This window comes from Lynx rufus, unplaced genomic scaffold, assembly GCF_022079265.1.
Source record: "Lynx rufus isolate CCGP_SWC_20201006 ecotype Redwood Valley unplaced genomic scaffold, mLynRuf1.p SCAF_12, whole genome shotgun sequence".
Lineage (NCBI taxonomy): Eukaryota > Metazoa > Chordata > Mammalia > Carnivora > Felidae > Lynx > Lynx rufus.
Genome location: NW_025814826.1, coordinates 40359076 through 40375187, shown reverse-complemented (window position 1 = coordinate 40375187; position 16112 = coordinate 40359076).

Below are 16112 nucleotides of genomic sequence, written 5' to 3'. Positions count from 1 at the left end.
TTTAGAAAATCAATCTTTAGTGAGTCAGGTGAACTGCAAAAAAGGAAGATCATGACAGCACATTGAACATGCCCTATTTACAATTCAGCTAACTGCTCAAAAGAAAAAGAGAGCATGGTAGGACCACGATGCTTTCTCTTGTGTGTGCTTAGAAGGCAGTATCCCAAGTAGGTACACAACCTCATCCAAAGAGTCACTGGGGACTACCCACTGATGTGTACTCATCATTGTTTATGAATTCAGAAGATAAACTTTAGCACAAAGGATTCTACAAAACACCAATGATTCTTGCCTGCTTTTTCTTTCTTTCTTCTTCTTTTTTAACTCCAGGATCATAAGTGTGTTAAAATAGTCTCTGCTGACCTTGTGGGCTGCTTATGCTCAAACACTCCCCTGATAGTCTCCATTGCATCAAATGCTTTATTATAGCAACCTACCATTTGTTACTTTTGAATTCATTGTTCACAAGGTTTTTTTTTCAGTATCATAAAGATGTAAGAATGAGAACTTTCTTTTTGGTATTTTAATTCATCTAGGGTAGTATACTTTTAATAATAACCTCTATTTTCCTTGAATTTAATTTTTGTAATCAACTCTTGAATTTAATTTTTGTCATTAAATCAGCAGTATTAGTACTTGATGATAGCTTAAGGATTGTTATTTTAAATGACTCTTTATTGATTCTGATGCTGGCGTTTCATTTACCACATCCTTATATTTAAAGACAAAAAAGGAACCTGAATTAAATTGTAAATGCTGGCTGTCTTTATAGGTTTTGCAACTGACATGGATGTTACAGAGTTTAACAACAGATCAGTAGCAACATCAAGGCTAAATTCAAAATTACTAATTCCATGTGCTGATTTGAAAAAAAAAAAGAGGGTAAAGAGGGAGGAGAAATTAGTAGCTATCAAATGACTTTCATGTCCTCAAATCTCTCGCATATGTTATGACTTTTCTTTTTCATAGCATCTTGGATTTTGTTTACCTGTCTTTCCATTTTTTATAATGAAAGTTCATCCAGGTGAGATAACTGGGACATGGTAATTCCTGATTTGATCCAAAAGCTTATCTTACTCCAAAGTCCTGACTTTTTACTCCAAAGCAGCAGCATCTCTTACACCTCCTTCTCTTCTCCGTCTTTCTCCTTCTCATCTTATCCTCTTATTGGTCCTTCCCCAGCTCCAGTACCCCTTTTTTCTTATCCCTCCCTGCATGAAATTTTCCCAACATCCTTCCTCTACCTCCAGCATCCTCCAAGAAAGAGTTGGGGGTGAAGCAAAAAAATCAGATGAGGAGAAAAAAAAGAAAGAAAGACTGCAACAATGAGAAGAACCTTAAAGAACAGTTTCAAATAATTTGTAAGGAAAGAAAGAGAAAGGAAAGAAAAAGAAAGAAAGAAAGAAAGAAAGAAAGAAAGAAAGAAAGAAAGAAAGAAAGAAAGAAAGAAAAAGGGAAAGGAAGGGAAGGGAAGGGGAATAAATCTACAAAAGTGATCCAAACATTGATTCACCTTATCACTTACAAAAAAATAAATAAATAAACAGATTTATTTACATCAGTGAAAAGACTCTTCAAATCATAAGAAGTGAAGTTGTTAATGTGTGTGTTATCTTTCTTAAAGTAATAAAATCCTGGATTGCCAGATTTCCATACTCTTATTTAAACAAACACTTGAAATTTGATATTATACAACTCTCAGAATCCCTAAATACTCCATGCTCTAACTTACATGCTCTAATGTCTTTCTTTACATAGTTCCCTTCACATGAAATTTTGTACCTTCTTTTTCTTCTATTTAAAATACTGTTCATCTCTCAAGTTTCAATATAAATGTCTGCTTAGGGAAGTTTCCTATCATCCAGCAGCACCTAATAATTTGTTCCTTTATTGAACTGTGCTAGAATATATATCTTCCATATGCTCCCCCAAACGTCCTCTCCTTCCTTCTCCACTGTGCCCCTGTATCTGAGCTACATGTTTAGACTCTCAAGCCTCTGGATTCCACTTGGTATTAGCCAACATCGAATAATGACAGAACAGAGGGAAGGAAGAAGAGAGGTTGGAGCATTCAAATTAAATTAAAAACTCCTCAGGGTGCCTGGGTGGCTCAGTTGGTTAAGCGTCTGACTTCAGCTCAGGTCATGATCTCCTGGTTCATGAGTTCGAGCCCTGCACTGTCCTCTGTGCTGACAGCTCAGAGCCTGGAGCCTGCTTCAGATTTTATGTCTCCCTGTCTCTCTACCCCTCCCCTGCTTGTGCTCTCTGTCTCTCAAAAATAAACACTTAAAAAATAATAATAAATAAATTAAATAATTAATTAAAAACTCCTCTGAGTCCCAATGATCATCTCCTCCCCTGCTTCTTCAATCCAAACGTAGTAACCTTGCCTTGCATACAAATATGGAAATCACCCTTCATTATATTCATTTAAATGACTCAGTTTTCATTCCCTTGTTTTCTTGTTGGGACCTTGACAATATATTATTTGAATCTATAGTGTAAAAGTATAACATGGTTTAAATAGTTATGTAAACATTTCTTTTTCCCTACAAAAGTAAGTTCTTTGAAAAAACTCTTATATGTATTTATTTCTTCTGGCACATAAAGTATCTTGCATATATTATGCGCCCAGTAAATGCTTTTTGAATTGAGGAAATTTACTCTGAAATGTTTGTTCTTTCATACAAAGGTAAAGAACAAAAGTTCAAACCCTTGCTTTGGAGGCTAACATTTATCAACTTATGGGCTTTACATATGCAATTTATTTTCTTTCTTAAATCACCTTCAGACATTGATGGAATTATGTCAGCTATTGGTGAATGCAGAAAACATTTAATGAAAGGTCATGGCCATGATTAGAGAATCACTGCTCTAAAGGGCACTGAATGAAATTTCATGTTAGGTTCTATGGAAGATTAATTTAAATGATTTTCTCTATTGTCATAAGATTTTTTTTTCCTGTTGATACCCTAGGAGCTTGACTGAACTGTGTGCTGTTATGAAAAAAAACAGTCAGAACAGTTCCGTGATGGAGAAAATAATGCTAGGGATGGCAATAGCCAACTTCAATTTACAACATTCTTACAATAGATAATTCAATATGTGGCATCTACAAAAAAATAGATCACAATAAGTGAATATACATATTACTTAGTACTACAAAACTGTAATGCCTTATTTTTTTGGTTATTATCCTAAACTAAGGTCTTTGAATTTTACTTACACACACACACACACACACACACACACCCCAACTCCAAATAGTCATTTAATGTCTATTAGGCAGAACAATCTGTTAATAAGTAATAAATTTACAATCTATTTGGAAAAATAATAGACTCATAACATTTACCTGACAATTCAAAGAAATACACTTTTGCTCTATCAAAAAAAAAACAAAAAACAAAAAACAAAACAAAATAGGCATGCTTATTGGCCAAATGAATATACTGTAGATGTTAATCATTGTGGGACTTTGTAGTTTAATTGTTAGAACAAGTCATGCAGGAAGGGGATTTAAATGGAGACTGAAGGTAGTGAAAGCTGAAGGAATGTCTGTCAAAGTAAGAAACACAAAAACATGGAAGTGAACACGAGGCTTGTTGAGAGAATAGCAATTATTTACGACCGGAACTGATTACAATAATCAACATTTGACCAATGTTGTAGCTGAATTTAGACTTCATTTTAAAGGGAAACAATAATAATATTTGTGTTTAGCATTGAAAGTTGTATTTTAAGAACACAATCATTTTGCCGGGAACTGGATGTTCATCCATCTACCAAGTAAATGATTTGGACAAGTTACTTTATGTCTCTTTGCCTTAATACCATTAACTATAAAGTGGTATATGAATATTATCTATCATACAACTCCATTGTGTAGAGCAACTTAGATCTTTATAAGGCATTCAGAAAAGTGGCACATTTTGAGCACTCTCTAGTTATTAACAGTTTTTATTATTACTGCTGTTTTTGTTGGTAGTGGCATTGTAGGTGTTTTAAAAATGCAGAGGCAAGAAGAATACTTAGAATACTTCTTCAGTACTCTAATAATGAAGTAATAAAATTAGATGTAAAGTTGTAGTAGTGACATAAGATAATAAAGATGTATTGTCTGAATGCACCAAGTTAGTGGTAATTTGCTATGACAACAATAGAAAACTAATATAGATGTTGGCACCTGGAAGTGGGGTGCTGCTGTCACAAATACCTAAACATGTGACTGCCTTTGCAATTGAGCAATGGGAAGAGGCTGGATAAATTTTGAGGATTGTGATTTAAAAAGCCTAGATTGCCGGTGTGCCTGGGTGGTTCAGTCAGTTAAGTATCCGACTTCAGCTCAGGTCATGATCTCGCATTCATGAGTTCAAGCCCCACATCAGGCTCTGTGCAGACAGCTCAGAGCCTGAAGCCTGTTTCAGATTCTGTGTGTGTATCTCTCTCTCTCTCTGCCCTTCTCCAGCCACAGTCTCTCTCTCTCTCTCTCTTTCTCTCTCTCTCTCTCTCTCTCTCATACACACACACACACACACACACACACACACACACACACAAATAAATAAAAATTTAAAAAACAAGGCCTAGATTGCCTTGACCAGACTTCTAGAAATGTGGCTGTTAACAACTGCTAATTAGGACACTGAGGAAAAAGCGTATTTTCTTAAAGAATACTTAAATCATCATAAACAGATCTCAACCTGATTCATATGCTTTAGATGATGAGATTTAAGAAATTTTAGCTGATAAAATTTAGATAAGACTTGAACTTTGAGTTGATGCTGTAGTAAGTTGAGACTTCTAGCAATGTTGGAATAGGACGTATTTTGCATGTAGTAAAAATGTGGTTCTTTGGGGTCAGATAGTGGACAGTGATAGGTAGAATGAAGGCCCCAAATGATATCCATGTCCCATGAATGTGTTAACTTATATAGCAGAAAGAACTTTGCAGTTGTGATTAAATTAAGCATCTTGAGATAGGAGACTCTTCCGGATAATTTGGGTGGGCCTATAGGGATCCTTATAAAAGTGAGAGAAGGAGGCAGGAGTGTCAGGGTCAAAAGAGAGGTTCAAATATCCTACTTTCTGGCCTTAAGCGAGAGAGGAATGAACCATAAGCCAAAAATCCAGACAGCTTCTAGAAGCCAGAAAACAAGAGAAAATGGAGCCTCCAGAAGGAATTTAGCCATACTGACACCTTTATCTTAATCCAGTAAGACTCATTTCTGGCTCTTCTGACCTCCATAACTGTAAGACAATAAATTTGTATTGTTTTAAACTTTAGTACATAGTGGGAATGAAAAGAAAAAAATATTATGAAGATTCAGCAAAACTCAGTGACTGATTTGCTATTGAAGGTGGAAACAAATGAAGAAGTTAATAACGATACCATCTTTCCAAATCAGAGTGGAAGAGTGAACGTGTCCTTTCACAGACACCTGTTAATTAAAATATTTTATTATTTCCAAAAGCCCCTCACCATTCTCATTTAATACTGAGTTTCTATTCTTTGTTTTGTCTCAGTTATAACAGTCTTGATTACCTTTGGTATTATCATGCTTACGCTGATATCTAATCTTTATAAACTATCACTGAACGGGTTCTTTTCATTATAATGTAAGGATTCACTTCTCTGTTGAAAATGAGACCCATAACAGCAGGCACATTGCCCTCTAACTCTATAAGACAAAACTGAATAAAATAAACCTTGAAGTGAAGAAAAATTAGAATTTTCATTCACTTTCCAAATCCACTGTACTTTTCATCACAGAAGAACAAAACTTTAGAAAGGACAGAAAGAATGTCTCCCCATGTCTGACCCGCAGTTCTACAGTATCCTAATCATCCTTATAAGAAAAAGCTTGTTTCTCCATCTGAGGACTCATCTTTCATACATTTTCCAACAGACATTTTGTAAGTTAGTGTAGTACGCTGCCGCAATCAGTACTCCTCTACTTCACCACTGATGAAAGTTATGTAACAATTAAGAGAGGAAAAAATGAGGTGCCTGAATGGCTCAGTTGGTTAAGCATAAGACTCTGATTTAGGCTCAGGTCATGATCTCATAATCATGGAATCAAGCCTTGCATCAGGCTCTGTGCTGTGCGGAGCAGGAGAGCATGCTTAGAATTCTCTCTGCCCCTCCCACCCCCAAATAAATTTAAAAATTTTAAAAAAAAGAGGAAAAAAAAGATAAATTGGAAAGTAAGAACCTATACATCCTTGGGTGTTTGTGCCCTCTCCAAAATGTACAAGTCCTTCCCACCATCTAACTATCCACCAGACTCCCCACCCAATGTGATTTTTTTTTGATGTTCATTTATTTTGAGAGAGAAGAAATGAAGCATGAATGGGGAGGGGCAGAGAGGGAGAGAGAGAGAATCCCAAGGAGACTCTGAGCTGTCAGCACAGAGCCCAATATGGGGCTCAATCCCATGAACCGTGAGATCATGACCTAAGCCAAAATTAAGAGTCAGATGCTTAACCGACTGAGCCACCCAGGTACCCCCACCCAATGGGATTCTTCATGGATGCAGTTAGTCAATAGTCAGTCCAAGTATATTTTGAAAAATTATTGCCTACTTAGGAACCACAATATAATTCTGATCTATACCTAAGTTCATCTTCCTACCAGTAAGGCAATAGAACAAAATCTTTGATGTTTTAGTTATACACACACAGACATAAACATACACACACAATTTCAAATGTTTAAATGTACATTAGGCAGGACTCTGTTAATCCTTAAGAAATTTAAAATCCAGCTGTTCTTTGTTGTTTCTGTGCAATAATGGCTTAAGTCATAACCCTCTTTACTCTTTCATCCAATATCAAGAATGCCTTTTGTGATTGATTAAATCCCAAGGCAAAGACATCTGAACCAATTGTGAATACAGTCAGAAGAGTTTAATAGAAATAATTGTAAATATTATTGCTTTTAGATTATAGGACAAACCTAGGAAGACAGTGTGGGGTTTGGGAGGGGGAATCATGGCTATGAACTTCAGACTGGACTAGATGTGAATCTCAGCTTTGTCTGATACTACTAGTATTAACTTGGACAAGTTAGTGACACTCTTTGGGTCGCAATTTTCTCAGATGTAAAATTTAAGTAATAATACCTATTTGGCAGGATTTTGTGTGTACAACATAATAGCACATAATAAGTATTCAGCAAATGATGTTTGCTCCTTAGATAACATTCTTTTTTCACACTAAGTCACCTAAGCAATGATTACAGAACATTTTTACCTTTGATTTAAAATAGTACAGGCATAGTGGACATGAAATGAGGAAGTGCTGAATTCAATGTTGATGGTGCTTATCTGGTGCCATTAGCCTAAAGTCTATAATCACTCATGAAAATTTTCACATTAGTAAGAAAATAAAATTTCTTTGTCATGAAAAACATTTTCCTTTTATAATAAAATATTCAAGATCAATCACCTAAAATATTTTCTGGTCAGTATCTTGAATCATAAATTGACTCACAATAGAAGTATTGTCAGTGTATGTCAAAGTCTAGATAAAGCTGAAAATTTTGTGGTGACTGGTATTTTGCTGTCTTAATGCTGCACAGGTGTTACAAGTATAAAGCTTTACAACTTAAAAAAAATCAATCCCTTATTTAAAGTGAAAGTTAATAATAGCAGTTTTCAAGAGCAACCTAACACTAAATAATTTTTGTCTCGTTTCTTTTGTAACGAATGGCTGCTGCATGTGGTCATAGTTTCTTTTTCATGTACCATTGTTACAGCCACAAATGTAAAAATTAGAGAAACCTACTGACACTCTATTTTAAATTTTTATTTCTACCCACCACAGTTCATCAATGGTTCAAAATAGAAAGCTAGCTACCTTAATCCTTGTCTTCAACAGAAATTATTTCAACATCAAGCAGTCTTTTATTCTGCAAAGTGTTTCCTACAATCACTTTTACTGACTGGTTCTAAGGTCCCACAGTGTACAAGATTTGAATGTTGTGGAACCCAGACTTAAATTCCCAACAGGGTTTTAATTAGGACCTGAACGATGCTGAATGCCCTTATTTTTCTTTCATTCTTAATGAAGCAAACTCACCTCAAGAGCGTAAGCAGCTCATAAACTTCATTGATTTCTCATATATTTTCTGCTGCTCTTTTATATCACTAATGCTTTCCCATCTATCTCCTATTCATGACATTTCACTTTTGATTCCTTTATACTCCAGGAAAGGCAGATAAATATTTTGAGAAAAATCACCTGGTGCATGTGCATGTGGATGTTCATTTTTCAGTTTAAGAATAAAATAATCAAAACGCATTATTTAAATTTATGCGCCTGCTTTATTTTAGATCCAAATGCCCTAAAACCGATTGCCTGTAAATGTTTTATAAGCAAATGGGGAAAGACCGGAAGAACTTGGGTCACAGAATCCTTTTTGGAATAATTTTACTGATTTTGATCACACGTGCTTCATTAAATTAAATGAATTCCCAATCTTAGCATCTGTCCCACATTTTTCTGTCTTTGTGCTTTAGTTCACTCCACCCCAACTGCCTGAAGTGCCAGTCACTTCTCTTTGACCTCCATTCCTCCACATACCTAGTTATGCTACATATTTGTTAGTATATGTTATGCTATCAGTTTGAAGATAGGAATTAAGCCATAGAAACCCGAGCTAATGTGAGAAGAGCGAATAAGACAACCATGGGCTCACTGAAACATAAAACATAAAAGAAGACACAGCTAATATGTAAGGGAATGGAAAGGGTATAAAGGAAATATAGACATGTTTCAAAATCATGTTGGCCTGATTTAGCTTCTGGAGCTGCTCAGTCAGTTATTCAATACTTAGTGAGATGGTTGAAAGATCGCCTGATTTATCAGCCTCAATTTCCTTACAATTTTTTTACAATATTTGCAAAACTGCTTTGTAATTGAAACTCTGTAATCCAGGATACTAGAACAGTACGCTGTATGTGGAATCCATAAGTTTAGCTAAACCAGTGTTTCTCAGTATGTAGTCTGTGTACTCCTAGGGTCCCAAGACCCATTCTGGGCATCTGAAAAATCAAAACCATTTTCACAATAACACAAAGATGTTATTGGCTCTTTTTTGCTATGTTGACATTTGCATTGACGATGTAAAATCAGTGGTGACAAAACTGCTGGTACTTTATCACCAATGGAGGCAGAGGCCCAGACTACACCACAGTTCTTCATTACATCATGCTCACAGTTAATAAAAAATAAAGTCATTTCACTAAATAATATCTTTAATGAAGTAGGAAAAAATACTAATTTTATTAAATCTCAGCTCTTAAATACGTGTGTTTTTAATATTCGACGTGACAAAATAGGAAGTGTATACAAAGCAATTCTGCTGGATACCGAAGGAAAGCACTTATGCAACTGAATTGTAAGCTTCTGAATTAGCTGCTTTATTCATGAAACACAATTTTTATTTGAAAGAACAACTGACAGGTAAACCGTGATTATTCAGATTTGAGTATTTGGCAGACGTTTTGTTGAAAACAAATGTAGGGAATCTCTCTCTTCAATGAAAACAACTGACCGTACGTTTTGCCAGTGATAAAATTTGAGCTTTCGTGAGAAATTTAGAATAATGGAAAACTTGTATCTGCCACTGTGAGCTTGACAGTTTTCCAATACTTAAATACTTTTCTAAGGACTGTAGTGGTATTGATAAGTGTAATTTTTAAGTAATACATCATAAAATCTGTCAATATTTGGAAGATCTACATAACTCTGTGAGCTAAGATTTTCCAAGTGGGCAAAAAGAGATGATACAAAATCATGCATTAGTTAAATATTCATCTAAATTTCAAGATATACCAAGGAATTTTAAAGTAATATAGTACAAACAAAGTTCATTGATATGGTTTTAGATTTTCCATTGTAACCAACCCTCAAGAAAATACCACTAGTCAAGTTCTGGTGTGATATCAAAGAATACTCACAATTATTTTAAAAGGCTATGAAAATATTCCACTCTTTTCCACCTAAATACCTATGTGCAGCCAAATTTTCTTCATATGCCTTAAGCCAACAATATATTGCAACAGAATAAATGCAAAAACAGATATGAGAATCCAGCTGTGTTCTATTAAGTTGTACCTTAAACAGATTTGTATAAAAGTATGTCACTCAACTTATTAAAATTACTTCAGTTATAACAAACATCAATAACTATAATCTGTAAATTCTTTGCACACTCAAAGGTTTTTACTGTGAAGGAACCCTGAGACTGAAAAGCGTGAGCACTACTAAATTGAAGCATAATGCATGTGCTCTAAAAAAGGAATATTTAACTACTTCTGTAGGTAACTAGTTCTGACACCACTCTCATGGATATCTTTGTACTTCTCTAATAGCTCCTTATCAGTCTCCCATTCAGGGGTTTATTGTTTCCTGTGTTTTTTTTTTTGTTTTTTGCCCTTTCCCTCAATGCTAAGAGCCCCCAAGTTTCATTGGTTCAATTTTGTCTCACTCTTTATTCCTCTGGATTCCCTTCAGGATCTTTGAATGTGTTAATCACTCCCAAACCTATATCATCAGACCAGAATCCAAAATTCTCATGTTCTTATCCTATATGGAAATCTCTACTGGATATTTAAATTTGTATGTCCCGCAAGTATAATGAAGTCCACGAGTCTAGCAATGAGCCCATCATATCTTCAGTGCAACCTCCAAAGCCTTTCCATGAATGATATCACTATGCATCCAATCATTTAAGAAACTGATGAGATCAGGAGAGAGACAATCCTTGACTCTAGCTTCTCCCATAATCCCCACATTTGATCACTATATCCTATAGAAGTTAACACCTGAATATCTCTTTAATTAGTGTTTTCTTTCCTTCACCATCATAGTCTTGGTTAAGATCTTCATCATTTCTTATTTGAACCATTGTAATAATCTCTTAGCAATATTGTTGTCTCCAGTAATAATCTCTTAAAATCTATTCTCTAAACTGCAGCCAAAGTGACATCTCAGTTACTTCCCTGATTAAAATGTTTCCCCATAGGCTTCAGTATAAAATTAAAAGTCTTTGAATATCAGACCTTCATGATCCAGGCCATATCAAACTCAATGCCTTCATCTCTCACCACTGCTCAAAGCAAAGGACTAGAATTTCAATGACTTGCTCTCAGACAATTGATTCCACATGTCATCTCTAGGCAACATCAAAGAATACACAAGTTGAAAAGATCTTTACAGATAAAGTAACCATATAATTTATCATCCAAACCAGAACACTTTTGAGAGTTAAAGGGTGCTATTAATAATTACATTGGGATAACAGGTGTAAACCTGGACCGTCTCAAGCAAAAGAGCCTGTATGATCACCCTACCTAGAGATCAACTAGACCATGACAGAACTTGCATCATCAAAGTGAAAGTGGTCATGCTGGTTATAACAATGACTGGACTAGAATCAGTCTTTCCCATCTCCCAGTCCCCTGCCTTTTCTTCCACATTATGCTGCTTTGCTAATAACCCTTTTCAGATAAAAATCAAATAATTTAATAGATTTTACAATAAAATGTTTGACATTTTTAATATAATCATAGTAAATATACATGATGGCTTCCTCTGCATTCAAAAGTATCACTATTGATGGGAGTTCTATAATATATAAGAGGGATTTAAAAGATCAACATATATGCAAAAGTAGATGCCATTTCAATAGGATGGTAACGGTAAAGATGGCTGGGATCTCAAATCCTCAAATCGTTGACTAGGGAACTTCATAACCACTGCCACTCTGTCTGGGTTACCAAAGTGTGTGTTTGGTGTATGAGTGGAGATGTACATGAATAGGAGAGTGAGAACAGATGGAGAAACAGACAGAAAAATAAAGAGACAAAGAGAGAGAAAGACACCCAGTAAGATTCCCTGGCTGGGCGAGCTAGGCCAAGTCATAAAAGAAGCTCAGAGATTCATTTACCCCAGCCCTTCACCAACTATCTACTCTAGAGGCTGGTATACATAACTTCCTTCTTGCATCCTACCTAAACTATCCAGCTTATGCATGAATTCCAAAGTCTGAGTAGAAGACACAGGAGCTCAGAAAGAGATCAGCTAGAACACTGCAATTTCACATAAATATTTCCATTTCCAGAGAGCTAATAACTGACAGATGATCATAACTGGAAAATACCTACCAGAACTGCATTGGATAGCATTTTAATTCCTTGTATATATTTTCAAGACAATTCTGTTTTGAAAGCATTTTATTTTACTTTTATTTTATTTTATTTTTTTAACTTTATTTATTTTGAGAGAGACAGAGCACAAGCAGGGGAGGGGCAGAGAGAGAGAGAATCCCAAGCAGGCTCTGCAGGGTCAACTCAGAGCCCAACGAGGGGCTCAAACTCACGAACCATGAGATCATGACCTGAACTGAAACCAGGAGTCAGATGCTTAACCGACTGAGCCACCCAGGAGCCCCAAGACAATTCTATTTTGAAAGGTGCATTGTTCTCTTTTCATAATATGAGTTTGAAGATTCTTACTTATTATTTTGCCGTTATCAAGAAGTACCTTTCGGGTAGTTTCAGAATGAGATTTTGGCCCCAACTGCCTACTGTCAAGATTCTTATATTCCTCACAAAAGTGATATTGTAATAATGTTTTTTTCCAAGTATTTTGCATTGATCTATGCCCTTTTTGACTGTTCTACTAAAATTCATTAAGCAGAGGTGCCTGGATGAATCGGTTGAGCATCTGACCTTTGATTTCGTCTCAGGTCATGATCCCAGGGTCCTGGGATCAAGCCCCATGTCAGGTTCTGTGCTGAGCATGGAGCCTACTTAAGATTTCCTTTCCCCCGTTGGTGCACTCTATCTCTCTCAAAAATAAATAAAAATAAAAATAAATAAAAATAAATAAATAAATGAAATTCATTAAGCATCCTTTCATTTCCCCATCTATCTTCATGCCTCTCTCAGCATCCCACTTTCACCCACGACCTTGTTTCTGGACCCCTTCCTTCATGCTGAGCCCAACAACTTCAGAGCCGGCCAACTTAAGCAGGGTCCTCTATTCAGAGTTTTTCACTGTCATCCTCTAGGACTTTAAGTCTATTATTGCAGGTGGGTTTTGCCTTCTAAAGCATCTACAACAACTATTTTCATCTAAAAAACAAATTAGTGTTAACAGAAAAAGCCTGGAAACTTTCACTTCCTTTCCAGAAAGAACAAAGGCACTATGAGGTGACTTGCCTTCATCATTGGGAAATTATAACTCTAAAAATAGAAACTGGAAGTCCAGCCAAAAAAGAGAAGAAGATGGAGTAGGACTTTGGAGAGCCAGTGTTGCCTTGTGAACTCCATCATCAAGTCCTCCTAGAGCACTTAGTTTACTCTTTTAAATGTATATATTGCAGTTTTATACATGCCAGGCACTCTTTTGGCCACTGGGGCTAGAGAAACCATGACATTTCCCCTTCCTCAGGGGTGTATAATCTAAGAAAGTAAAACAGATCTATATATATGAACACTTCCATTTAAGGAATCCCTTTGGGCATATCACTCATCTTAAAATATTAAAACTAGAAGAGACTACAAATGGCACTTAGTCCAACCCCTTCATTTTTGTGGATGAAGACACTGAGATTTAAGGGGGATAGTTGGATTAACCACTTGTCAAAACCCAAACTGAATTTCAAGAGCCCCAACTCTTGGTCTAGGGTATTTTCATTAGATCATACCTTTCCTCTCAGATCGGGAATTTCTCAGAGACTTAAAAAGAAATCCATCCTTCTTTCCATGGATCTTCCTTCCTTTCTTTCTTTCTTTCTTTCTTTCTTAGGATCTTTCTGACTACAGAAAATAGGACTTGGTCCTCAAATGGAATTCGGAAAAAAAAAATAAAGTTGGAAATAATTTTGCTAAGGATCCAGGCATTGAGCAATGGCATCCAGCCAATAATCATAGTCCCATTGCATTGTCATCTGTCACCTTTCATTATTTGTTGACCAGACAAAGGAATTGGCAGCACAGTGCACATAGGTTCTAATTTCATACAGCTAATGGTTTGCAACTAAGCTACACAGGCTGTAATAGAAAGGCAAAAATATATGAGATGAAATAAGAAAAAAGAAATGATCCTAAAACAGATTTTCATAGAAGACTGCTTTTTAAAAAGCTATATGGAGCCACCTAGTGGCAGAATTTTGTGTTAATGCAATTATACTTAGAAATAAAAAAAAAAATTACGGACTGTTAAGATATTATAAATCATGAGGTCAGGAACAAAGTCTAGTTTTGTGTGTATGTAAAACCTCAGTTGTGAAGAAAACATGACTAATCTGTCAAGGTTTTCATTTTGAAGTTATTTTTATTTTGCACTTATTGTCAACATAAAACTTAAATATGCCTTCTGAAAAACCGCAAAATTTTCCAATTTAATAGCTCTTCAACAAAGTGTACAAGTGAAAGATAATTGGATTCCACTTTTAAATTCTTATATTTTGCCTGAATTAGGCTCAAAAAGTCAATTTCTTTAAATTGGAAAATATCTGTTAATGTTTCCAAACAGAATAGGACAGGCTTTTTTTCCCCCAATGAACTCAAAAGAGTCTTTTATCAATGAGACACATTTTAACAACAAAGCTACAATTCTAAGGGAAACTAAGGATGCAGAAAATTGGCACTCCAATTAAAACCCTTTGTATCTCCAAAGAGAATAAAAATAACAATTGTATGAACTTACTTTAAATGGATTTATACAGACCAACATCTAATTAAAACATTTCAGAAATGCTGGGATTGTTAGGACAAATCCTGAGTCAGGATCACTTCAGCTTTTAGCAAACACTGGAATCGTTTTATTCATCTGAGAATTGATTTATTATTAATTAATCCTGGGATCTTTCAGAAAGATGGATGATTCATAATAGTAACAGATAAATACTAAAGATTGATATTTTATATGAATTATATCTTACACTATGTATAACTAGATTTTCAATCTATTACTGAAGATTTTCTTAAAACTGTTAATGATGTTGGGCGTATGGGTGTCTTAGGCCAGTTAAGCATCCGACTTTAGCTCAGGACGTGAGTTCAAGCCCGACATCAGGTCAGCTTGGGCTCTGGGCTCTCTCTCCCTATCACCCTCCCTCTGAATCTCATGGGATTCCTTCTCTCTCTCTCTCTCTCTCTCTCTCTCTCTCTCTCTCTCTCTTCTCTGCCCCTAGTTCACTCAAGCGATCTCATGATTAATTAATTAGTTAATTAATTTTAGGGGTGCCTGGGTGGGTCAGTTGGTTAAGCATCCAACTCTTGGTTTCAGCTCATGTCATGATCTCACGGTTTGTGAGTTCGAGCCCCATGTCTGACTCTGTGCTGGTAACATGGAGCTTGCTTGGGATTCTCTCTCTATCCCTCTCTCTCTGCCCTTCCCCTTGCTCTCTCTGTCTCTGTCTCTGTCTCTCTCTCAAAAATAAATAAATAAAAACTTAAAAAAAATTTTTTTAATTATCAATGAAATTACAGAGGGGGGTGTGAAAGATGATTCAAGATAGTTCACTGCACTTTTATATATTCTTACACTGACCAAAGATAAATTTGAAAATTATTTTCATTTCATTCTTTGTGGTTGAAAACGTTGGATGGCTCTACCCCTTATTGACTGAGCCTCTGCCCAGTAAGAGAGAGCAGTGAGAAAAAAAGGGCAGATGCAGAATCTCTTGATTCTTGTCTGTGACTTAAGATAACATACGTGAAGTACGTGTTGATTTCTGATGAATAAGATTTTACTGTATACACATTGAGTATGAGCCATTAGCACACTATAAACATATTATTGTTTCTAAGCTTTGCTATTACATTTACCTACGAATCAATCAAATAATAATTGCAGCAAGGTAAAGATCAATTAAACTGAAATCCCAGATGTAACATTTTAAAATGATTAATAGGAAGAAATAGAATCGGGTAACTCAAATAATGTTTTAATAGTATGGATGATTCAAGCCGAAAAGAGACTAAGGTTTATACAGCTCTGATGTATAATTTCAGACAATATGCTAATGAGAAATGTAATAGGATTATGGGGAAATCAAAGTGGGGGAAAGACAACAAACTGGCATGGGATAT